This window comes from Corvus moneduloides, chromosome 6, assembly GCF_009650955.1.
Source record: "Corvus moneduloides isolate bCorMon1 chromosome 6, bCorMon1.pri, whole genome shotgun sequence".
In the NCBI taxonomy this organism is placed as follows: domain Eukaryota; kingdom Metazoa; phylum Chordata; class Aves; order Passeriformes; family Corvidae; genus Corvus; species Corvus moneduloides.
In genome coordinates, this window is record NC_045481.1 from 15,528,525 (window position 1) to 15,554,089 (window position 25,565).

General features: G+C 40.2%; 2 long non-coding RNA genes across 2 annotated transcripts; both read right to left on the reverse strand.

The window, feature by feature from the left end:
* Positions 1-4,556: 4,556 nt before the first annotated feature.
* LOC116445676 lies at positions 4,557-7,935 on the reverse strand. The gene is made up of 2 exons (XR_004240852.1): positions 7,225-7,935; positions 4,557-6,387 (listed from the first exon to the last, which is right to left on the reverse strand). It is a non-coding gene; the product is annotated as an uncharacterized LOC116445676 (long non-coding RNA).
* A 4,686-nt stretch (positions 7,936-12,621) lies between these two features.
* Positions 12,622-25,493, reverse strand: LOC116446153. Its single transcript, XR_004241065.1, has 4 exons — positions 25,332-25,493; positions 22,934-23,145; positions 22,065-22,169; positions 12,622-12,806 (listed from the first exon to the last, which is right to left on the reverse strand). It is a non-coding gene; the product is annotated as an uncharacterized LOC116446153 (long non-coding RNA).
* Between the last annotated feature and the right edge of the window lie 72 nt (positions 25,494-25,565).

Below are 25,565 nucleotides of genomic sequence, written 5' to 3' on the forward strand. Positions count from 1 at the left end.
CTCAGCACTTGTGTATGCATCCTGTCATGTCCCATGGACTTGTGTATTTCTGGTTGTTTCGAAATGTGGCTTTTGCAGGATAAGATAGATAAGGTTTGGAAGGGATGTGGAGCATATTGTTTCTGTGCATTGTGCTGGTTTTTAACTAAATTTTGCCTGCCTAAGAATGTGCATTGTAGTTACAACATAATTCAAGAATAAATTAATGAAATATCCTCTAAGGAGAAAAGAAGTCATCAAGCACAGAAGTCACTATATATGTGATTGTTGCCACTTTGAATTACATTTTCAAGTATTCAGCTCCAAAAAGACAAAATCTAGTATTGCCCCTTTTTTTTAATCTCCAAGCATTAACAAATCTACTTTTAGAAAGGTAATCCTTTCTGAAAAATACAAATCCTAAGCCCTCCTACCTTGAATCATGTACAGAAAATTTATTAAACTGTTTATAAATTGAAGTGAATGTATACATGGATAAAAATAAATCAATGTATCAGTTTACAGGGATATATATCTGCACATTGGTATCCAGACGTGCACTGTTACCAAATCTCAAAACATTCTCATGGTGTTTTCCTTAAAGGCGCAGCTTCCAGAGTCATGTAATTACAGGGGTCTTTATTTGAATTTTAAATAAAAGTTTGTTCTTGCCCAACATATTCAAAGACTCCAATGCAATATAAACAATGATTGAAACAAATTAGGATTTCAATGCCTAAATGAGAGGCAAGGACCTAAGTGCTCTGTAAGTTTTATCAAAACACAAACCAAAACCATTTAACTTTCGATTTCATTTATTTTAAGCCAATGCCTCAATTTTTTGAAACTTCCTCACCATTTTTGGCAAGAGATTATCAATAACTGCATTGTGATAGGGATATTAAAAACTGCAGTAGAGGTCGGAACATGTTTGAAATGTCTCAAGTTCTTGCTCTAATCACTACAAGCCTATCTGAATTGAAGGCTGTGTCATGGAAGGAGGCAAGGGAGAGCAGAATCTGCTTGATGAGCCAATGGTAATTCCAATAAGAAAAGCCAAATATAGAGTGAACTCGATCAGAAGAAGGCAAGTTTCTCTGGCCCTCAGGATTTTTCAATCCACATGGTGCTTTCTGGATACTTACAAGGCTAAACTAATGCCAATGAAAGGGTCTTGGTATGGAACTGGAGCCCCTGAACAGCTCCTGCATAGGGACCAACCTCCTCTCTGTCAGATTCAAACAGCAGATGGAGTCCCTCAGGCTCAGAGGAGTGTATTTTACAGCAATAGTTATACCATATTAAATTAGTCTCTAAATCTTTGCTCTAGGTGAGCATTAATCCTCATGAATGAATGTAAAATATATAATCACTTGAGGAAAAAGTCTATCTGGGATTAAACTGAACAGTTAGACTTAACTCAGATAGGCTACAGCATGTATCCTGGTTGACACAGGATGATTTCTAGAGCAGTTCCTTTGGGCTCTGACACCTGGATTAACCAGCATGAGCCAAGAGACAGGGAACAGGGAAAGCACCTCTTCTTGCCCACAGAAAATCATGTCTGCACAAAAGTAATACAATACTACTGACAGCTTTATAGTCTTGTGCAGGGAAATAATTTCTTCTGTGGTGAAGATATGCAATCTTGGCCTCTGTGCTGAGACTTAAAAATGCAAGGAAAACTTCCTTTAGTGGCACTATCACACAGCACTGTGTACAGAAAAAAAACATCAACCAGACCTTTCTCCTGTGAGAGGGCAGGAAAGTAACTATTCTGAGAAGGAAAGTGTGGGGTATAGTAGGAGAGAAATTTGGACAGGGTAGAGAATTAGAATAGAATAGAGAACAAGTTGGCAGTAATGGCAGAAGTGATCGTGATGTGACCAGAAGCTTGGCTGAAGCCACCAACCCATATCAGTTATGCCATCTGGCATGTGACAAATTCATTTCAGTCATCTCTGGCTTGGGCTGCTTTAAAGTGAGAGATGGAGCACTAAAGGGCTCTGTGGCTCATTGCTAGTACTGTGTTTCCAACAGGGTAGCCAGCTTGTGATGTTGATATTTGTTCTTTCTTTCCCCAATTTAGAATAATTAAGACTTCAGGGGGAAAAAAATGTCGTTAAGAAATACAGTGGTTATTTGATTGTACTTACAAAACTGTAATTTTCCTCTTATTCTGATAATTACATCAACTCAGTCTGTGGATGTTTGCTTTATTATTACATTTGTCAGTATCTGTCACTGTAAAAATCTCTGATAAATGCCCTCAATTTCTCTTCTAAAGTAATGTCATTAGCCTCTAAGTGAACAAAATACTTAATTTGTTGCCATAGCAGTGGAGTTTGAGAAATACATGGTGACCTGCATAAAGAATTAGCACAAATTTGATAAGCATATACTAGGACTATTATAAAATCAGAGATTGGATATACTGCTCTAAGAGGCACAGTCTTTGTGACAGCTATCATGCCAATTTTGTGAAACTCAGCACCACCCTGGCTGAATTATATCTCCCCCGCAAAAGGCTGGGTTTTTTCTTACCTTTAATATCAGACTTGTGCAGAATTGACTATACCACCTACCTACATGGCTAAAATAAAAGCACATTGTAGTGGTAGTAATGCTTTAGGAATCAGAATGACAAGTGTCAAAATACTGCCTTCTTAAACTTATCACAGTATCATGGCCTAAAGGCAAAGAAATGAACAGAGAAATCAAGAAGAGCAGATATTTAGTTTGCTTTAGTATTTCTACACTCAAGTAAAAACATTTGTAAAATGTCTCTGCTGGGCAAAAACAGAGAGCAAAAGAAGGCGTGAGAATTTCCACAAGGAAGTGAGGAGTAGGCATACGACGCTCAATGCTGCTGAGGTCCTTGGTGTTGTACCACACCTGTACCATGTTGGCCACCCATGGCAGGGTCAAGACCTGGCTCAGTAACAATTAAAACTGGCTGACCTTGCTCCTGCATTTGAAGGCTGCCTCCTTAGAAGCCAGCAAGCTGTGTAGTCTCTCCTCCAAACTGGTTTGCTCCACATAGGAATCCAGGAGCTACATAAGATGAAATGAAGGGTGGACTACCAGAGACTGGAACCTTGGAAACAGAAAGTGAACAAAATTGATGGAACTGGGACACTCTTAACACAGCCTGTAGGAAAGCTGCTGCACTTTACATGGGAATGTATTTTTCTCATCTGCAGATCCTTACAAATTGTCCTATCTATTGCAAATTCAGGCCTACTGACAATTGCATAGTATTCCCCAACTATTTTTTGCAGACCCAGAGTGTTTATGGACTATAAGCTGAATACTATTGGGCCTCTTAATTTAAGTGTAAGCTTATCTAGAGCATCCATTCTTAAGAAGAGACAACAGAGTGGCTGAAAGACACTTCTACTTACTCAGAACTATGAGTATTTTAGCTTTTTTATTTTACACTGCAGCACATAACTATAATCACAAAGCATGTAAATATTACAAAGTTTAGCTCAATAAAAGATCTTCTGTCTTATCTGGAATGGCTGCTACTTGTGTTCCCATGAAAGAACAGGCTTCAGCCACTTACCCTTAGCAATATATGTGTTACCTGTGCTACTACCTACAGTCAGCTTAAAGCCAGCTTTGATCCATCAGCAAGAAATGAAAACCATTGATGTAAATATACCATGAGAAGAACGGCAGGGAAACATCCTCCAACTCTCTGTTTCCACCTCCTGCTACCCTGCTGCCTTATCTTGGGCAAGCATTTCATGTTTGGGGCTCCCCATCTGCAGAATTACAGGAGGGAGTCTCTTGCCTTTCTTTGCAAGGGACTCCACTGATGCCCACACAAAAAACTCAGCATCACTCAGGCAGCCCCGAGTGGTACCAGTCAGGCTGCAGGTAGGGTCATTGCTGCTGAAATGAAACACACAATGACCATTTTGACCAAACACCTTGGGGAGCTGTAGGAAGCCTGAGGAAAAACAGCTGTTGGAGCTAGAGCCCTGGGCACTACTGGCTGCATTTATCAGCCCAGTTCTGGCTGAACTGTGGCTGGTTTAGAGTAATAAATAAACACCCTTGCACTTAGTGAAATGTATAAACTCACTCAATACCACACTAACAGCAATAAAGGTGCCTGCAATGACCTGGCTTCTCTCCTTTTCATATTGGTTTTCTATGTGCCACATTCTCCAGAGCTTCCAATCTCAGGGTTAAAGATCCATTTGCAATCAGTAAAGAGGGCTACATGAAGACTGGAGCATTTTAAAATGCCCATAAAATGTAATCAATAGTACTTCTAGGAAAAAAATGCTTGAAGTGGATTGGAAATCTGAAAAAAAAAAGTATTTGCGAAAAACACTTAAATTTTAAGTAGCTCTTCAGGTAAATAGTTTCTAAAAATTATCACTGCTTCAATATAAACATCACTATATATCTGTAGTCCCAGATATTAGACACCAAGTGACTTTTCTACCATATTTCATCCAACGCAATTCTCAGTGCTTCACTCACATCCCCCGAGTACGTATTATAACCAGGCAATCTTATTACTCATTGCCATAATTTAAGAGGACAAGTACAACAACTGAAATGTAATATCTTACTGATTTATTTAAACATTACTAGGTGAGAGAAGGATGATGAAATCAGATACAGGACAAGCAGATACACTGAAATGTTCAAACCTGATTTTTACAACAAATTCTGCAAAATAGCCTTATGATTCCAAAGGATGCACTCACAGTGCGCAGGAGCAAAGCTTCAGATTGCTTGTCCAAGTGCCTTTCAGTTACTGGTATTGTTTTTTCTCTGGATACCAGGACTGCAGGCACATATCCAACACTCATCCAAATCTGTGGGAAACTTTCCACATACACAACTGGGCTTTCACATCAGACTCTTCAACTAAGGGACAAAGCTATCATTTCTTGGAAAAAAATAAAGAAGTATGAGTTTCTTTGAACACTCAGCATGAATGTCTCCACTCTCACTCTGAAAACTTCAGTCATGGTTCCAAGGCTGAAGGGAACTCATGACAATTTATTTGTAAATCATACTTGAGACGTACAGCAAGATTATATACTTTCACACATTCACAGCCCTACTTTCAGAATCTGTTTGATATTAGATATTACAAATGACTTAATGGAATTATAAATTATATTCTGCTAATACTTAAGCATCACAACTGATCCTTTAACATCACAAAAGCTTCATATTCTGGGTTTTTCTGCAAGACAGACATGAAATCATTAGAAGACATTCCTTTATCACATGTTATATGGCATAAAAATATTATTTATAGTACTTTTCTCAAAATTAGTCTAGACTTCTAAGTTTTTATCATATTAATTGCAAATAGCAATCATGCAAAAATCTCTCAAAGGTCAAAAATCTTAATCTAAAAATTGAAAATAAATTGAAGTATCTTACAATCATGACCTGCAGAAAAGCATTTATTCTGCTGGAAGAGTAAATTGGGTGGGGGAACACACCAAAAGAACACATGTAAAGATTAAAGAGACACTCTCAAGAAAATTGTCTTAAATTCTCAGAGTTTTAGTCTGAGATGGCTATAATTTTTTTTTTCTGTATTTTTTTTCCCATTTATTTGCTTCAAAGTTTTGATGGTACCTGTATGAGATGGAGCAGACAGGACACAGGAACAATGACAAAACCATGGATGAAACACAAAGAGTAAACTCATTTTTGTTACCTCACCAACCAGGGATCACCAAAGCAGCAGACAGAAGAGGCACACAAGTGGGAACATAGGCACTGCAAAGCTTGGCCCATGGTGGAGGATCAGCAAACCTGCTATTTTTTCCTATTTCAAGGATTCACACAAGTACAATTTACCACTGTGCTTTAATCTTGCCCACAGGAGGGCAGGATTCTCAAGCATGTTAGATAGGGTGCCTCTAAGGCTACCATGGGCCTATGTTTCCCAGACACAGATGCTCTACTTGTCTAAAACACAAGGTCAAACAACAATTAGTATGATACATGTGTTTTTCAACAGCCAAACTGCAAGTCACTTGAGCGTGTTTACAGTCCTTCTCATCAATCTTCCATTTCTTGCAGTACCTGATGACAGATTCAGGCTGCTCCAATGCAGCAGGTGATGGCGGACTAGGCCTGACACCATTTGGTATTGTTACACCATTGTATCTCTGGGTCCAATTCTACAGTATCTGCAAAAGCTTTCTGGGACCTGGCCCATGGGATGGGTGATAGAGTGTGAACTGGGACTTTCAAGAGAGTCCAAGTTGGGAGTATTATAGTTTATTGCAGCCTTCAGATCTTAATTTTAAAGGGATTTTTTTTCTATTTCTTTTTATAGCTTGAAAGGTGGCACAGGAACCATCCAGCTGGTCCAAGAACCGCCAGTGAAAATGCTGAGAATCCAATGATTTTCTCCTAAATTAAAGGAAATAAGGTTAAACAAAGCTAAACAAATTGAAATGCTCTCAGAATAAGCTGTCTATTGCCAAGCAAATTATGTAGTATTATCAAACTTCTGCAGCTATAATTCCAGAGATGTGACAAATTCTGAAGGAAAAATAATCCACAGAGGATTATTTTACATGTTTGAACTAGAAGCACTAGCAAGCTATGGCAGTCAGAAAGAAAAGTATCTTAGTCCATTCCATGCAGCACCATGTTTATACAAGACACATTTAAAAGACTAAAAGGCACAGTAAAAGACACTAGGCAACTGTCTTATTTTCCTACAGATTCAGTACATTTTGTGCCTATTTCTTGAGCTTTTTATAAATAAAATCTTTATAGAAACAGTATTATTTGCTTAATAGCTACAGTACCACAGCCAACAACTATTCAGATAAAAGAGCTTTGGGTTTACACTAACACTGGGAGTTGATACAATAGGGCAGAGAGTCGCTGCTTAATTTAGTTAAATAAATTTAGATGATCTTCTAGAATCACATACTGGAATCCTTGTGCTGGGGACTATAACCAAAGCTTATAAAAGGCACCCCACAGAAATGGATTTTGTGACATCTCTGTAGGATGCTATGACATTCCCTTCCTCTCAGGTACAGATTTCCCTTCTAGGAAGTAGGAGGAAACAAACTTCTTTGAGGAGCAGAGGGAGTTCCTGGGGAGAGCTGGCTTCTAGTTAGGATGAAGAAAACAAATATTTTCTATCTGAAAAAGAACAGCAAGAGAAAGCTCTTCCAAGAAGATAGACTTGCATGAGAAAAAATAAAGTGAAGGCTCAAAGACAGAACTCACCAGCAGTCCCACTTTGTCCTCAGGTGGGAAGCTGTGGATCCAGCGGCTGCTCCAGCTGGCAGACCTGAAGCAGAAGAGTCGGGATCCACAATGCATTATAGGGCCCATTATTTTAGCCCAGTGAGGAGAGAGCACAGCTGAGATATCCTGACCAACAAGTGACTACTGCTACCAGGAATTTTTCAGTCCTTTGTTATTTTCTATTCCTCAAAACCTGTAGAATGCTGAATTCTCTTCAATGAAGACTGCTTGACAGTCAGGTCCCTTTGTTTTTAAGCTGGGTGCAAGAAGCACCAACACCTTTCCTTGGGTCAGCAGCAGCAGAAGAGTGTGTTTGTGCCTGCTGGCTGGGAGAGGAGCACCTGGGCATGTTGCAGCCACCTCCCACAGGCTCATTGAGTTATGCTGCTGAGCCCAGGGTATGGGAGGAGGTCTCTGCTGCTGATGCTGTGAGCAAAATGGAGAAACCTGTCTGTCCTCCTATCTACCAGAACCTTAAAAGTATTTTTTGCCCTATATTTATATGTATATGTCTCTCCACACAAATTGTTTGCACCCCAATTACACACTCTCTGGAACTCCTGTTTGCAGTTCACTTATTACCTTCATTCAAGAAACTGACCCATAAATGACCAGTACCTTGAATAAAATACTTCCCTGCTCCCACTGCAGAGAACACTCCTTCCTGCACATCCTACCCAAAACATCATTAATCCAGGTGTACAGTGACACTGTGAGGCTTCCCTGCTGGGAGAGCAGCCATCCACAGGAGGGAAATGTCAAGTCACCTGCCTGGGTTCAGCATTAAAGCAAAATGTGTGACAGGGTAACAGACAAAGGCAGAAAAATGTTATCAGCATTTCTGGTAGGAGATTATTTAAGGACAGAAGTAGCTGGGCAGGCACAGAGATGGACACGTCTACTCCTCTGCATGCAGAACTGGATGGATGCTGGAGAGCTACAGTGCCGTGGCAATAAGCCCAGGCTTAGGAGCTATTAGCCCAGGAACCAGCACCGTGAGAATTAAGCAACTCATCTTGCAGACTGGGGCTGGTTTATAGCTAGTCAGCTTTCAGCCACAGCAATCAGATATCCAATGCTCTGTGCATATCTGCTTAAAATGTGTTCCTTGTGCACTCAGAGGTGGAGAGGCAGGGAAGTAAATAATCCTCCCCTCAGCTACGGACTGCGCCATTTCCAGTATGGACATTTTTGAGAGATGAATTCTGTGCTCATTACATGCAGACATGAAGATTTTTACTCAGCTGCAATAAACAGTCAATTTATTAGATTCCCTACTCATTTCTAAATACATTTTATTAATTTTTGCTGTGCTTTCTCCTGCCTTTAATTATCAAATCCTGAATCAGATAGCTATAGCATCCTTCTCTAGGCTTCTCGTTAGAGTACGCCCCTGAAGCTCATTTCCAAGACAGCTTGCAACACACTGATGGTGGGGAGAGCCTCAGTTTGAGGGGTTTTGACAATGTGCAGAATACGTTAGCAAGGTGTGAAGAGCAAAGAGTTAGAAGTCTACACAAACAAGTAGAGATCAGTGGTTAAACAGACATATCTGGCAGGTTATTTGCCAGAGCTGTGGTTTTGTTATCTTGGTAAATTTAATTGCTCAGTTTTACAGAGGATGAGACAAGTTTTTTTTTTCCCTGTAAATTCTCCCCAAACACTAAATATCCTACCTGTCTGTAACAAATACAGAGTTTATCCAGAAATAAATATGTCTGAGAGATGTGTCTAAATTAACTAGAAAGCAAAAGACTGATTTTCATTCATCAGCTGAGGCAATAGCAGTTAAGCACACAGTGGATAACCCTAAGCAACCAAACTTCCTGAGACAGACACTCTAACAGCAAGAGATTGTCCTAGATATATGATATTTTAAAATAATAGGGTTTGAGTTCTACTACTTGTTTTCAGGTATTTGCTTTTGTGTTTCATGCTCTCAACATTAACTTTCTTTTTCTCTACAGTTGTGAGGATTGGAAACTTCATAAATTTGTACTGGGATTCTCCTTCCTATCTCCTGTTCAGACTGCACTAGCATTAATTCCTGTATTAAAATGAAATCAAACACTGTCCTACAATAGCAACAGTGCCTCTCATTAATCTTGCCATACTTGGTACTTATTTTTCAGCTTTCTGAACATTCACTAGAAAATTAGATATGTTCTTATTTTTCTATCAAATCTTCCATGGAGATGAAAGGGTTAAAAAGGATGATTGGTGAGGAGAGAGGAAAATAAGTCGCCTTTAGAATTGTTTTCACTCCAAGACCAACCTTGCACCTGGCAGATATTTCTCTCAGTGTGAGAAAATTCATGTATTTATGTTCACTTTGGGTTGTTTTCTGTCTACTAAAGAAGAGCTTTCTCACCCAGATAACAAAGTGCTGTTAACAAACATACCAGCATTCCTCAGACAGGCTGGAGGCCTTTTCCTAAGGGAGAAGGAAGATAAGAAGTTTGAAGATTGTAAAACACAGCGTGGGGAAGATTTGTGCATGCCCAAGACCCCTGGAACACAGGACTCAGGCCTAGCCATGTTTTGCCCCTGCTAAAATGAGCTTAGCAGCATATGTGTCTCCATCTGTTTGTGGAATCCTCCAGCCAGTGAGATGACGGAATAAATCTACTTTTTGCATTTCAGCTGTGTGTTGTGGTCATCTTGGTGTTACCTGCATGTGTTTGGTTCATGTACCTTTCACTAACAGCTATACATCCAAACCACTCTTCCCCATTACCATAGTCCTCAGCTCAGAACAGTGCTGCACCCTGGCATTGAGAGGCAGACCATGTATTTTCACATAGCAGTGAACAACATTCGTCAGTGTCCCCCAAAACGCTCAGCTTGGCTCAGCACTGGCCCTTTTGTTCCTCACTCAGTCTGTCTCATTCAGTGCCTGGGGACGCTCAGCCTGCTCCAGCCTCCCCTATACTCACATTGCCAACCCTCCAGACAGTACTTATACACCACTTGTGAACACTAGGAGTTTTCTCACATTAAGTTTAGATTTGCAAAGCCTTTTGCTGTTCCTAGGTTTGTTATTGGTCCCTTCAGAAAGGCAGGAGGACTTCAAAGCTCTCCTGGCACAGCTTATCCAGCAGCTTTCATCTTCTTGGCTACCATAAAAATACATTCTGTATTTTTCCCAACATACCTGATCCCACGGGGTAGTTCTTTGCTTGTTCATTCCTTCAGAGCCCCGCTTTTAAGAGTATTTGCTCTTTAGACTGATATCACTGGAACAATTTGATTTTGAATTGCTGGGGTCCCTTGTTCATTAGCTAGGTACCATCTCCTTGCACCTTAGCTGAGAGGACAGGTTCTAGGGCAGGTTCTCTGGCCACTGGTACAGTGATACAGGTAACAATATTCCCATTAATGCCAGAGCAAAGCACTTTCAATTAACATACAGAGACAGCACTGACCCCCTGATTTTGTAGCTCATTTTCTCCCTCATCTGTTCCTGGGGGAAGATTGTAGGTAATAGTGTAAGACTGTTTCAACAGTTTGATTTCTGCGTCAGGCTACTTGTTTATTTTATTTTAAAAGGTGAGTCCAGTGTGCAGAAAGTTAATGCTGGGCCATATTTTCCATGGTCCTTGGTTTCAGAATAGCATCTGAGGGAACCAAGCCTGCTGCACAGAGAATTGTTAATCCTCCCTGGACATAAACGCTGAAATCCTTAAAGAGAATAGAACATACAGAACTAAACAGATGTTGAAACTTCTCTGAAAATTATCACTCATTATCACTAATCTTCAAATCTACAGTCCTGATAAAATGACTCCAATGACACTATTGGAGGGAGTATTTTTAATGCCTGAGGGTTTTGTGGGGTTTTTTTCCTGGTCTATCTATAATAATACTCCCACAAATAAATCACTTGATGTTATCTTTGAAAGACTATTTGTGATTGTCTTTGCTTTTTCACAGAAGAAAACATTTCAGTAGGAATGAATGAGTTTCTGAACTACCACTGTCATAAAAGATGAAAGGTTCATCAAGATACAGAGGAATTCAAAACAGGAATTTTACAGCAATATAAATTTAGGACAATTGTAGTGATAGTGCTATTTAACCTGTAGAACTATGATGAAATATATCTAATTTGAAAATGAAGTAACCATAGTTAACTTGAATTTTTTTGAATGCCAGGGCTTATTTTCTTTTAATGAGAAATTTTTAACATGGTAACTTGCATCCATAAGTTTCATATTTGGAAGAAAATAAATCTTATTTCTACTACTTGGACACATTTTTAGAAACTGCCTTCAATAAAATTAAATACATTTGATATTTATAAATTTGCCAGATATCAGTAATATTTTCCATAAATTTCAGATCAATAATAATTATAGTAGAATACAGAGGATTTGGTGGTGATTCTACTGTGAGTTGCTGCTTTAGATACAGAACTCGCTTTGCAGTAGACACAATCTAGATGTGTTATAAATTTATTACCTTTTCTTTCTGAACCTCAGTGGAACACTTGTTTAAGATGCACAGGAAGAAAAGGCTGGAAGTGGGGATTTTTTTTAATGCAACACAGGGATTTGGCCAAAGTGAATCCACCCCCCACGCAGGATAACCTGGGCGACCCCGAGCCGCGACCTGGGCGTTTCTGTCTCTCCAGGGCGCACACCGCCACCTGGGGACGGCAGAGCTCAGCCCCGCTCCCATTTCGAAGAGGAAAAGCTCATTCCCTTGAGTGAAGTTTCTCCTGAATTTTTAGAATGTATCAGAGAGAAGAACCAAATGCTGGAATCAGATGCTGCGTGTTAATAATCCGGAATACATGTTGCTTAAGAGCACTGCCCAAGCAGGCTTAATAATACCGAAGTCATCACTGTGTTTTGCATAAACAAACCATTTACAAGCTAATTATAGATAGCATTTTGCCTTGAGCATTTACTGAGTATTTGATATTTTTCAGGTTGTTTCTGAGCAGAAGAAAAATTGAAAGCAGGTATTTCTTTAACATAATCCTTCCTCTAAGAAAACCAGATGATTAATTCTTGTGTCCTTGAACACAGATGTAACAGACTTCTTGTTCATAATTTTACAGCTGTTTTGATTCTAAAGAAAAAAAAATATTAATAGTGTCCTTCCTCTTACCTCCTGTCTCCAGTGAATTCATGCCCCAGACCTTATTGAGGTATCTAAGTTAGGAGTGTGGACACCATAAATTCCTTCTATCATCATCTTTGATTTCTTCAGTTGTATAGATCCTCCCTTTCTACCAATGTGCACCTAAAATCTGAATCTACCATGCAGACTGCCTTCTTCTTCTTCTACTGACTTTAAGAGTGGCTGTGGTCCTAACAAAGACAACTTGGTTAAGCAGTGACATTTGATGGGATGAATCAATGCCTGACTGCTCCCAGGCACAGAAAATCAAACAAGGTTTTCACAATTGGTGTCAGCTCTCTGCATCAATATCCATACTAATCAGTGAGAATGGGTATTTCTAAATACTTACTAATTTCCTGGAAAGAATGGCTGGTACATTATATTACTGCAAGTATTGCTTCAACATTTAATAAGCCTGCTCTGCATAGCACCTACAAAAAAAGAAGAAATTATGTTCTTGAATTTATCATGTATTACCCTAAGTACAATAGACATAATATCACTGACATAAGAAAACAATGGATCTAAGTGCAAAGACATATTAATACTGAGGAGGAATATGAGCAAAGAGGAAAGGAGAGAGAGGGGAGCAGTGAGGAAGGTTGTGAGGGACCTTGAGATCAGAACCTGCTTCTCCAGTTCCTATTCTCAAATCCATTTAATTTTAGAAATATCAGTAGTGGCAAATGGAGAAGTCAATCTCTATTGGTGTCTCTCAGAGGTCACTGTTAGAGGTTCCACTTAGGCACTGAGGTACTGAAGAAATTGGGAAGCTGCTCTTGCTTTCAGAACCTGATTGCCAATTTGTGTAAGAGTTTAGGATAACTCCACGTCCAGTTGTCAGAAACACATTCTCCATCCCAAATTGTATTTACAGCATATAAAGGCTGAAGAGCATTTGGGTCCAGCCCTCTAGCTGTGAGACTGTACAAGGGGAGAAAGCAGTGAATCATTCAGTTTATCATCATAAAATCCCCCCTTTTGGTTTACTGCCTGAACAGAGCACATAAGAAATAATGGAGGGAACTTCCTAAGTGAATAGGTAAAGCCCAATCAAATGTTCATGTGCTTTGGTCAAGAGCACAGCACTTCAAAAGGGCAACATGCTCCTAGGTTTTGATTAACTGCATTAACACAGAAAACTACACAATATGGAATTTACTCAACTGAGTTCCAATTCTCTCCTCCTGAAGTCTAGGTAAGTAATACCAATGACACCAGAGGACCGAAGGCAGGTTTGATATGCTACTGCATAAAGCTTATTAAGAAGGGCACCAGGTGGCATTTTGTCATTTACTTCAAGTTCAGTAAGATCAACAATAGCAAAAATAAACGACCTGAGAAAAAAAATTCTGTACCGCATGACTACTTCAATCTATGTCGGAATCAAGCATATTCAAAAGCAAAACTTTTATTAAACGATGTTAAATTTTCTACTGCTATTTTAATACATAGCAAGCTTTTAATTTAATTTTTTCTGACTTTTTATCGTGTCTTTATTTGTTTTTAAATAGTAAGGTAATCTTTTGTGCATGTTGTTTTGCTTTGTGTGCAGTTTAAACCTCTGACAGCTTTCCATCTTCAAGACCCATTTCACACTGTAGGTGGCACTAATTCATTGTGCAACACCAAGCAGGCTCAGTTACCTACAGCTGGCTGGGTGTACCACGACTTTGCTCTGGTTTTGTTCTCCTGAAGGATAAGATTTTTATCCACTTAACTAAGTAGCATGAAAAACAACTTAAAACTTGCTTGAAACCTGGGACAAAAGATATTCTCTGCTGTGTTTTTGGCTGATGTATGCAGTATACAACATTTTTGTTCTGTAAACTCAAACAACAGTTAATGCTGTAAGAGCTGGAATACAGGGATTACTTAACATGACTAGGCTAAGATTTCTCCCACAATTCTGGAACAGCTAAATGTGGAATGAAAGCTGAAAATCTGAGCCTCTGAACGGTACAGTGCTGTATGACTGGCTGCTCCTGAGTGTGCTGGGGGGGTGAGAGTCAGTCTGACCCACCAGACACTGAAAGGGGCTTCCTGGGAAGTGCAGGGACAATAAGAAGGATGCTGCTTTCTGCTTCAGATTCTGTTTCACATTCAATACAAAGCAACTGCTTTGAGAAAAGCTGAGCATTTTGCAGGGTCTTCCGACAGGTATTTCTCTGTCTGGTAAAGACCCAAACTGGCTGCTGCCCTTATTTGCAATCACAAAAATAATCCATATATTGCTAACACTGGTAGAAGCAATGAAATTCTGAATTCCTCTGAAAGCTATTTGACTTTCCTAAAGGGCCTTTATGACAATTTGAAGATTTATCCTACATTCGCCAGCCAGTGATAGTGTTTCTATCAATTTTAGTGGGACAATATCAGCTTTTTGCCCTTTTCCTTGAGACACCAAAATTTCAGTACTTTACCTTGAACAGTATTTAGCTTTTCTCTTCTGTTTAAATGCAGAAGAGACTCCCATTTTTGTTGTTGTTGTTTTTTGGTTTGGTGTTTTTTTGTTTTTTTTTTTTTGTAGAGAGCAGTAAGAGAGCTAAGTACTATTTATATTTTCCCCTTGGAACCTGATGAATAAGCAAATCATAGTCGGGAGTCCCAGCCGGTATAAACTGGCACTGTACAACTGAGGACAGTGGCACTACGCCAACCCAGACAGGGGGAGGAGACAACCTATGGTATGATTGTTCAACACACTGGATTTTGGACAAGACAATGAAAAATTTATCTCAATAACAGATTGTTATCAGCTGGAGGCTTGCAAAAGCAAGCCAGTCGGTACCCCCATTCGTCCAATTTGCATAAATGCACTGTGCCTACTTTTAAAATCACCAGAGGTATTGTATCTTTTTTCATCAGGTGTCGAGAACACATATCTTTTAGCTTTTTCTTCTGTTGTAGGTAGGTATCACAAATTAATTGCCATGTTCAGCTCTGGAGGATACAGTAATCCTGGGTCCAGTCCAGAGCCGGGTCATCTGTTTCTGTCAGTGGTCTTTGACATTTTTGTGTTCTGCCTGCAACACTCATTTTACCTCCAAAGTTTGCTTGCAGAGAAATACAGACTGAAAGTGTGTACTACCTGTAGGAATATAAGGGCACATCTCTGGTGTGCAGCAAAGAAATGCCCAACACCTTGCTAAATATCTATACTACCCTTGGAATTAGGTTAATATCCCCAAGCAGTGATGTAACAGCTTGGCTGCATTAGTTCCATTGCTCCAAGAAAAGACTTGCTCACCGTGCCTAATCCTGGATTGGTGTCTCCAGAGCACAGGTGTAATTCAGCAGGGTATGGACTGCCAGTAGATGTTACACCACAAGGCTGGATGCTATCCATATGGCAACATACAAACTACTGTAGGAGCTACGCTAGAGTCTAAACAGGTCAAATAAAACAACTCTTTAGAAAGTGAACTAGGAGGAGAATCAGACACCAAGGGGAAAAATTATCAGGATCTGACATTAATTCGATTTTTCTTCCAATATCATAAAAGGAATTGGTGGACTCACTGTCCCAGGAAAGCCTCAGAGGCCTATCTTTACCCTAAAATACCACTTTCACAGACAGATTATGCTTTGACATCCTCAGACAGCTGCAAAGGTCTACAGAAGCAGAACTGGTCTTACCAAGGTAATACCTTCTGGCACATTAGGCTCCTTTATTTTGAAAGGGCAGAGCTTGAGTCAAAAATAAACATACATGTTGTGGGAAAAGTGATGAGTAATGAGGTGAACACCATATGCAGCACAGCAAACAGTAGCAGCTTATCATTGCTTAAAAGATTCATAGCAGAAATTAATTTTAGGGAAGGATTTGAAAAAACCTTTCACACAGATCTCCTCCCATGTACATGAGAAGGCCTGAGGCAGAGGATGAAAGTGCTTGGGAGAAAACAAAGATCACTCTGCAGTGAATGTTAACTTCAAAGGTAAAAAGGGAGGCAGAGTCAAAATCTTGAAACGTAAGCAAAACCAGGCTTTCAGCACATTATTAATTTAAATCACTGTGATGTGCTATCAATTTCAGTTTACTGTATTCAGGGCTCACTTTATCTGTTAGGATCTGCACCTACACTCTGCATCCAAAAACTCTTGAGTCATCAGTCAACATAGAACTACATCTGACACAGCTTATACCTACTTCAATTTAAAAGGGACTTCCAAAGCAATCATCTCATTCAGGCAATTGCTCTAACCCCTTCTGTTAGCTCGAATGCTTTTCATGGGATACATGAGTACTACCCATTCCATATATATTGTGGGCGGGTACAGCAAATTCTAATCCTTGGTTGTGCTGTTCTAGGGATACAGTCCCTCATCTCCAGCAGTTATCCCACAAACATAATAGGATCCCATTATGTTCATACAGGACCTACTCATCTTACCTTCATATTTAAAAGACTCATCAGAATCTTAGTGTCAGTATTTGTGTAATTTTCCATGCACTTTTTCTCTCCTAACAAGACACTGCTAACACTCTTAATGTCATCTCAGATCTCACAATAGGAGACATAGGTTTTCATTAACTGTTACTTCTTAACTAAAACCTGTCAATAACATTTCATTTATCTCTGAAATCCTTTGTGGCATGGTGTGGAATTGCAAATCCCCCTGGCACCATCAGCACTACTACTGTCAGGAAGCAAAACAGGTCAGTCCCACCTGTGGAACAGCCAACACTGTTCTCTTATGCACCTCTCAGTCTGAAAAGGCAAAATATCTTCAGTCAATGCTTCATAACTTCTTTCTTTCCAGGAGTTGGGTCTTCATGCATAGCGTGACAAAAATCTCTGGACTTCTTCTAATTAGCTTCTAATTAACTTACTTTGCTTCTCAATCCCTTTGTTAAGGTCAGGATGCAGAAAGGGAAGCTGGCAAGCTGAAGCAGTCTATAGCAGCATCAGCAGCTGGGGGTGAATATGCCACTCTTCCAAGAAGGCATTTCTTTTGAAGTCAAGGAGCCAGGGTCCAGGCAGCAAACAATGATTTAGCACAGAAGATGAAAGAAGGAAAGCCACATTCTCCAAAGGACACACAACCTCCATGGAGGAGACAAAAAGTGGCATCAACCTTTCCTGAATTGGGCAGGCCCCCACAGTACTCTGTACTGCTGTTCCAAGAACCATGCACTCAAACTCCTGGAACAAGATGAGGAAGCCCCACCAGTTTAGTGCTTATTTCCTCATGCTCTTCATCCACATGAGTGCCATGGATACTGCTAGAAGAGAGACTGAAGGGATGGGTAGTAACTGTGAGGTGCAAAGAGCGAGGATGAGGCAGCAGGGGAGTCACTTTGAACTCTTTTTTATTCTTCCAGTTGTGATTTAAGGGCAAGACAGTGAGAAAGACATCTTGAAAATGAGCATTTGTCTGCATAAATGGTAGCAGCAGAAGGGCTTGGGTTCCTTGAAACACTGTTCTACAAATAACTGGATAGATGTTCAGTCCACCTTGTCAAGAAGTGGGGATCGGTATCTTTGCTTTGTATTCATAAGGGTCATAAGAGGGCTGTGAAGGACAGTGAGTCAATTCCCTGAACATCTCAGATATTTGTTTATTAATGCAAGAAACACAGGAGATAAACAAGAAACCTGGGAATCTTAAATACAGTAAACCAGTTACTACTGAAGTTGCACAATTGAGTGTGGAAAAATCTATATTCCTGTAATATTAATATATGCACAATAATAACGAAGGGAATGCACAAGGGTGGTGTTACAGAAACACTAAACAGGGCAGATGATACAGACAAGGTTTTTGAGAGCAGCTAGCAGAATCAGCCAAAGGCACAGATTTGTAAGCCATGGAGATTAAGCATCTGCATATTTATTAAGGGAAAAAAGAAAAAGATAGAGAACAGATTGTCCAGAAGACTCTTAGAAGATGTTTGGTGATGTGTTTATTCTGAATAGAGGTAGAAGAGAGCTCACTTTCCATTTCATTGCAAGCAGTAGAGAGAAACTGGTTGAGAATGTAGAGAAAAGGTAGCTGAGACTAGGAAGTAAGTATTCCTCATTTTTGTGAAGGGAATGAGGAAGAATAGGAAAATAAAGACCATAAAGTCTGCTTTCTATGAAAATCAGTGAACTCACAGATCCTAAGGAAAATATGACCAAGAGGAAAAGAAGTCTCAGAAAATTTGTTCTTCCTTAAAAAACATGAATGGCACAGTTGCAGGGTAATGCAAAGTGGAGAAAGAACAGGAGATGTGTGTAATGAAGCCAACTTGTCTCAGTCACGATTCACGCAATTCAACATGAACAAGGAAAAATTTATACAAATAACAAAGGACAGAAAATTCTGTACCCAGGATAGCTAATAGCACAAAATACAAGAAGGTAAAATATTGGTAAGGTAAAATACACAAAATTGGAAGGTAAAATACACAAAAGCATATCTGTGAAGCATTTGAAGGAGTCCCCTACAGCACATGCTACTGGTATAACCTGTACTGCAATCTGGCATCTAGTTTGGGACCTGGACTTCAAGAAAGTTGTGAACTAATCACAAAGACAACAAAGAAGTGTAAGGAGAACAACCAAGAACCACAACATATCCATGGGGAAAAGCTGAAAAATTATTTAGTCTAAGTACAGAAGCAGAGGAGGAGGTGACTGTCTTCCAGTCTTGTACAATAGAAGTAATTGAAAAGACTAAGAATAACCTGTTTCCCATGTCTGCTGTTGACAGAACAAAAAGTAGTGAACTTAAATTGGAGTAAGGAATATTTAGATTTGACACTAGGAAAATTTTGCTGATTGAGAGCAGTCCATTACCATGCTCTGCTCTCTTTAGGGAGCTTAGATCTCCATCATGTTCACTACTTCTTTCAAGGTTGCCTCCCCCTCATGATGCCATGAAGATTTTTGCCTGTTCTTTTATACCCGTTATACCTTTTTACAACTTCTGTATTCCTAGTGCTTTTTGCCTACATTCTTGGACTTGTTTGTTCAGCTAGGAGACTGAACATTTTAGAAGCTTCGTAGGTAGAGGACAGTGTTCCCCAGACCCCAAGGTCCTCTCCAGAACACATTCTTGTAAACTAAAACAGAACCATCCCGGGGAAGGTTCCTTGGGGAGGGGGGCTCATTCAAGCCTCTGAATGGGGAATCTTTGATAGATATGCTAATTTGTAAGACCTACAATGTTACACGAGATCTTTTGGGGGTGTGCATTGCAGTGGGCATCGAGGTGCGTTCAACCTGGATGTGGTGCACCTAAGGATCCTTAAAATAAATACCAAGGTAAAATCCCTTTTTCCCTTCTAACCGTGTTTGACTCTTGATTTTAAGACCAGGAAAAGGCATCACTCAGACCACTGGCTACTCTCCCTGTTGCTCTTACTTGGCACTCCAAAAACTTCCGGCATCTGAAGATATTGTTAGCGTTTCTCTTTCACTGACAATGATTGATTGCTTCAATTTGTTCCTAGCCCTACCTCTTTCAGAAATCAGATTCACTCAGTCTGATCCAGACACTACTCAGCTTGGTAACAGGTTCACCATCCAGGTTTCTTTGTTGAGACAGTAGAACAAGGAGCAGTAATAACATTACAAGATTTGTCCACTGTTGATCAAGCAGCATCTCAGGAGGATTACCAGTTCAACTTGAGTACAAAGAAGCAGGGAAGTAGACACAGCCCCAAGACTGCCAGAGTTCAAGAAGCATTTGGACAACATTCTCAGGCACATGGTGTGATTCTCAGGGCTGTTCTGTGCAGGGCCAGGACTTGGGCTTTGATGATCTGTGTGGATCCCTTCCAGCTCAGGATATTTCAGGAAAAATTTCTTCACAGAGGGGGTTGCTAAGCATTGGAATGGGCTGCCTAGGAAGGTGACAGGGTCAGCATCCCTGGAGGTGTTCAAGAAATGACTGGATGTGTCACTTAGTGCTACAGTCTAGTTGACAGAGCGGAGATCAGTCAAAGGTCGGATTCCATTATCTTAGACATCTTTTCCAACTTAAATGATCCTCTGTGTGATTCTGTGTGTGAACTTCTTCACTGAAACGGACATCCAGCATTGGAACAGGCTGCCCAGGATAGTGATGGAGTCAATACCCCTGGGGGGATTTAAAAGATGTCTAGATGTGGTGCTTAGGAACATGGTTTATAGTGAATTTGGCAGTGCTGAGTTAATAGTTGGACTCAATGATCTTAAAGGTCTTTTCCAACCTAATTGATTCTATGAACAGGCTTTATATGCATGCCATCAGTTCTTGTACCTCCCACTGATCATCTACTGTCACCTTTCTAACATGAACTTCCCAATCAGTTAGTTATTTTATCCATACATTAAATACATAGACAAATTCCAGTCAGTGCTACAAATTCAGCAGATGCTATGTATCTAGGTTCCAGTGGATAACTATTTTTAACATCAGTAACTGCACTTTATGACATCCAGATCCAACTGGGTCATAGCAGGTTCTAAACAGATAGATGATTTATAGGATGACCCTATTCTCGGTATAAATCAGGGATGCACATTTAAAAAAAATATTGTCCATATGCTGATCTTTGGTCAGCATGCTGCAGAGCCGGGAAGGCACAGATGGCATGAGGCAGGAAATTTTACAAAGAAAAATTACTGTCTCCTAGCTAAGTGCTCTCCTGGGAATCCAACCTTGCTTTTGCCAAAGAATAACAGTGTAATAATCAGTCATTACTTAAACTTTTCATAAGTTGTGGTTATTTGTTTGCTCTTCATGTTCCGAGTGCCAAGTTTGCAGGAGGGCAGGCTCACAGCTGCAGCTGAACGGGACAGGATATGTGCCCTGAGCACGGCAGATGCCACAGTGCTGCCCAGTGCCCGTGAGGGCCTGGGTACCCAGCTGAGCCCCCACAACAAGCAGATTCTCCATCTGAATAATTCTGTGCCTCACATCGTAATCGATAGGGTGGATATAGCAACTGCTTTTTGGAAGTTCATTAGTGTTTGTGAAGCACTCAGGTGCCACAGAAAGGGCTTCAGGAAGTTAGCAACTCCGCATTTAGGTTGAACTGTGCTGCAAAGTAGGCATAGTGTCACACTGAACTGTGGAGAGAGATCAATGTATTGAGTAACTGCTCATTCCACAAACATCTTACATTCTGCACACTGCACACAGAAATGGGGGGAAAAGCACCATTTGATAAGTACTGCATGGTAGGAAAAGACCAGCAGTGAAGGTTTACACAGCCAACACAAGCAATTGCCAGCAGCAGCAGCAGTTTGGTTTTGGCATCTTTCTCTGTACTGACAAATTACAATGAGAATTTACCAAGGAATGCAGCCACAGGATGAGTGATTATACCCTCACCAAGACCATCAGTGACATTGTAGCTTCAATAACAACAAACAACCCCCTTATGTACGGATAACAACCGCCTTTTAAGGACCCAACTAAAGCTTAATCCAAATGAAATTTGATTTACAATAAGGTAACATTCCTTTTAGGAAATGCTTTGGTGATCAGAGTGAGAGATATTCCCTGTGAATGTGCAGAAGTTAGCTACATAAAGGTCATGCAGGCAAGACAATTAATTTTGTGTGCTTAAATTTGAGATCTTGATTGTATCTCTCAGTGTAGGTTTGTCTAAATGTAATGGCCATGGGCTGCCCAGCATTGTTAGCCCACGGCCTTCACAGACCATTAATTCTGTAAGGTTTAACCTCCTGGCATAAATCACCACCAACCTTATCTTCATTTCTTAAGATGCAGGCTTGTTCCACAGACAGAGGCTTATTTCCAGGCCTCCCCATTTAACATGGAGTCTGATGCCTCTTCCTTCCTTTGTGCTTCTTCAAAGGAAATATGTTATTAATAAATATGTTAATAATAAACACAATATATGTTATTAATAATCACAAACAGTACATATTTGGAATGAAAATCAAATGAAACATCTAAAAGTCTAAGAAATGAATCACAGACAAAAAATGAAGCAATGGAAGTGAACTGGTTGGGGGTTTTTTTTAAGTGTATTTTCTCTTCAATAAACTCTGATAAATATCATCCAAAGGGCATTCCAAAGCTTGACCTTCCTAGTACAAATGAAGGGTAAGTGAACTACAATAGACATTGGGCTTGGTTCTATTTTTAATAAGTCGTGGCACATAATCAATTTTTCCTACTAACACTCTTGAGTTTGTAGATAAAAAGCAATGTATATGTACAGTGATTATCATCAGTAAGTATTTTATAGAAGTCCCTGCAAAAACATGAATAAAGCACTGAATCATTCTGTATGAGCAGAGGTACTGAGAACCGTTGTGCAGCTCAGACAGATTCTCACTCTGCTCTTTGTTCTAAAGAGGAGATGACATTTTACAATATTTAAGGCATATATCAGATTTTACTCATTGGGACATCAAGAGATTATTTTAAATTGATCAAACCAAACACCTCAATCCTGATAAAAATGGAAGACAAATTTATTTCTCAGAATGTGGGGTGAGGATTATAATTAAATGATCAGGGAAGTGATGTGAGTGCACATGTTCTGGGGGTGTTTGTCAGACCGTGTGAATTTCCTATCCTCTCATCTCAGAAAACATTACATTACCTGCATGTAAATGCAATTAGCTTCCATTTCCCACTCCTCCACAGCAAGGTTTGTAACTCAGTGTTTTATAACTTGTCTTCTGCACCAAGATCCCAGGTGGCAGAAGGAGTTAGTCAGCTTATTGTGGTGCGCTTCCCAGCTGTCTAGTCCATGAGACCACACAATCCTCAAAGACAATGACAGTGTGCTGCAGTCAAGGGGTGACCTCTATGCTTTAAAAAGTAAAAGAAAGCACATGGTAGCCATCGTCGCTTCCAACCTGCCAGATGTCTCCCATAAGTTGTTACCCAACACACTGTTTGTCTCTGAGTCATAAGAAAGAAGGTTTATTTTAGCCACTAAAAGGATGACTATTGCAGAGCAAGATCTTGGTACTTCAATCTAACCATCCATTTTGACTATATTCCAGTTAACGGTATTAGAATATTAAAAAAGACCATTAACGAACCAAACATTCAGCCTGCAAGACTTCTTTTCCTTTCTCATTTTCATTACCTATAATATTATGAGCCAGGTTTGCTGGAGAATTGACTGGACTTTTTCACCTACCTACAGAACTTTGGGAACAAATTCATAACTGGTTCCTGTCACCTGAAAACCAAGCTGGTGTACTATTTCCCTTCAGTCTAAGAGTTGTGTGACCTGAACCTTACTTACTTAACTTCAACTCATTCTTACTTCTACGCTGCTCTCAGCAAGCCACTGCTAAAATTGTAACAATATTATAAATCATGAATGATATAGAGAGGCTGGGGTTGTCTCACACTGTTCATACTTGAGAACCTCATCTGCAACAATTTCTCCTAACAGATACATTTAAATTAACAGTTTAATGTGTTTTAAAACTACTGCAGTTTAATTTTCAATAGTTTCTGTCTGTTGGTTGCCTGACTTTGGTGGCTCAGGCAAATGAAGCTCTTCCTGTAGTTGCAGTGGCCATAAGGACCCAAATGAGAAATGCATCAATGAGTTAAAAATATTTTAGCACAGAGGTCATAGACCTAAATCCTTATATGTCCAGGCAAGCAATATGAACATATATAACACAATTCTACAGAAAAACAGGGTAAAATAAAACTAAGGTGAACACTGTGTATATGGTATTCCATATCAGGGTTCCTAGTAGCAGGAAATGGAAAGCAGGCTAGGGCAGGCACAAGAAAAGAGACAGAAATAGAAGGTGGGAAGGCTCTAGCAGGGAATAGCTGAAAGAGATTGAGCTCTACCAGCCAGTGAGTTTTAAGAGCTCTCATGACGACAGCAACAAAAGCAACAACAGCTTGCAAAGACATCCCATTTACACGAAATAGCCCCCCTTGAACAGATACAAGCATAACCCTGACAGCATGAACTTCATTGATTAAATTCCAGTGATAAGAATTCCCTCACCTCTGGTACTGTGCAGATATGGAGGTCAAAGGTTGTGATGCTCTCGTATACTACAATTTCGGAGAACGTATAAATAACTAAGATGGTTAAAACCCCAAGGAGTACATAATACTGTCTATAAACCCAAATGTGTTTCACCTCTGTTTTTAGGCTGAAACCAGTAAGAAAACAGTCTACAGCACAGGCAAATATATTAGAGGTTGTTTTTTCCCTAGCTTCTTGGTAAGCTGCTGAGCACTATGGGATGCTATGCCAAGTGGTAGTTAGGGAGGTCTGCTGCATTCAGGCAAGTTAATTACAGAGATGGAGGACAGCAGGATGCCAAGTGGGAAGAAGGCTTCCCTCCAGAAATGGACTGTCAGCAGAATCAGGAAGGGATGTAATCAGTCATAGCTTGCTTTTACCAACCAGGAATGATCATAAATGTGGCTTTCAGCTTACTGAATATTTTCTGGCTGTGATTTATTCATATTTTTGGCCCATGCACGAAACTTTTCTCAGACCTTCTCATATATAGACATTGGTGCTTCATTCTTTTACAGGGCACAGGTTGTTCGGTTCACTTAAGGGTTTTTCTGGTTCTTATAAAATGCTGACATGTATTTTTGGTCACTCTCACTGATTTAGAAAACAGTGAACTTACAGACATCGTGGCAGATATGTGCTCATCCTCACTGTATCAACGTGCACCTTGTTTTGAAGAAAATGTAGCCAGAGTGGTACCAGCAGGGGTGGAAAAAAGCTAGAAGCATTTTTACTGCTGGCACCTATTTTCACCTAGGCGAGTGAAATACTAATTCTTCATGCTGAGAGAGGGAAGGGTGGTGGGAGTTTATTTCCAGGTGAGCAGTATATACTCCTAGTACAAACAATAAAATTGGACTCTGACTGTGGCCTGCTTGGAACAAGCTCATAGCAGTTTGGCAAAGCAAGGAGACAGACACAGGCTTAATATAAGCAGCTTATGTTAGTCTCAAGGACAAAGAACATGTGCTGACACACCACTTACATTGCAGACACCTCTGCATCTGGGCATTGCAACAAGCTTAGGAGATGTGTCACACAGAGCAGGGAGTGCACGCGATGTTGGAACGGGGATCGTGGAAGGGGCACACACGCCGGGCTCGGCTTTTCTCCACGACTCCAGAGCAGCTGTGCGGGGAAAAGCACCAAAGACCCCAACCCACCCAGACCCCCCGCCGCCGCCGCCCTCCCCGCGCCGGGACCCCTCAGCCACGACCCG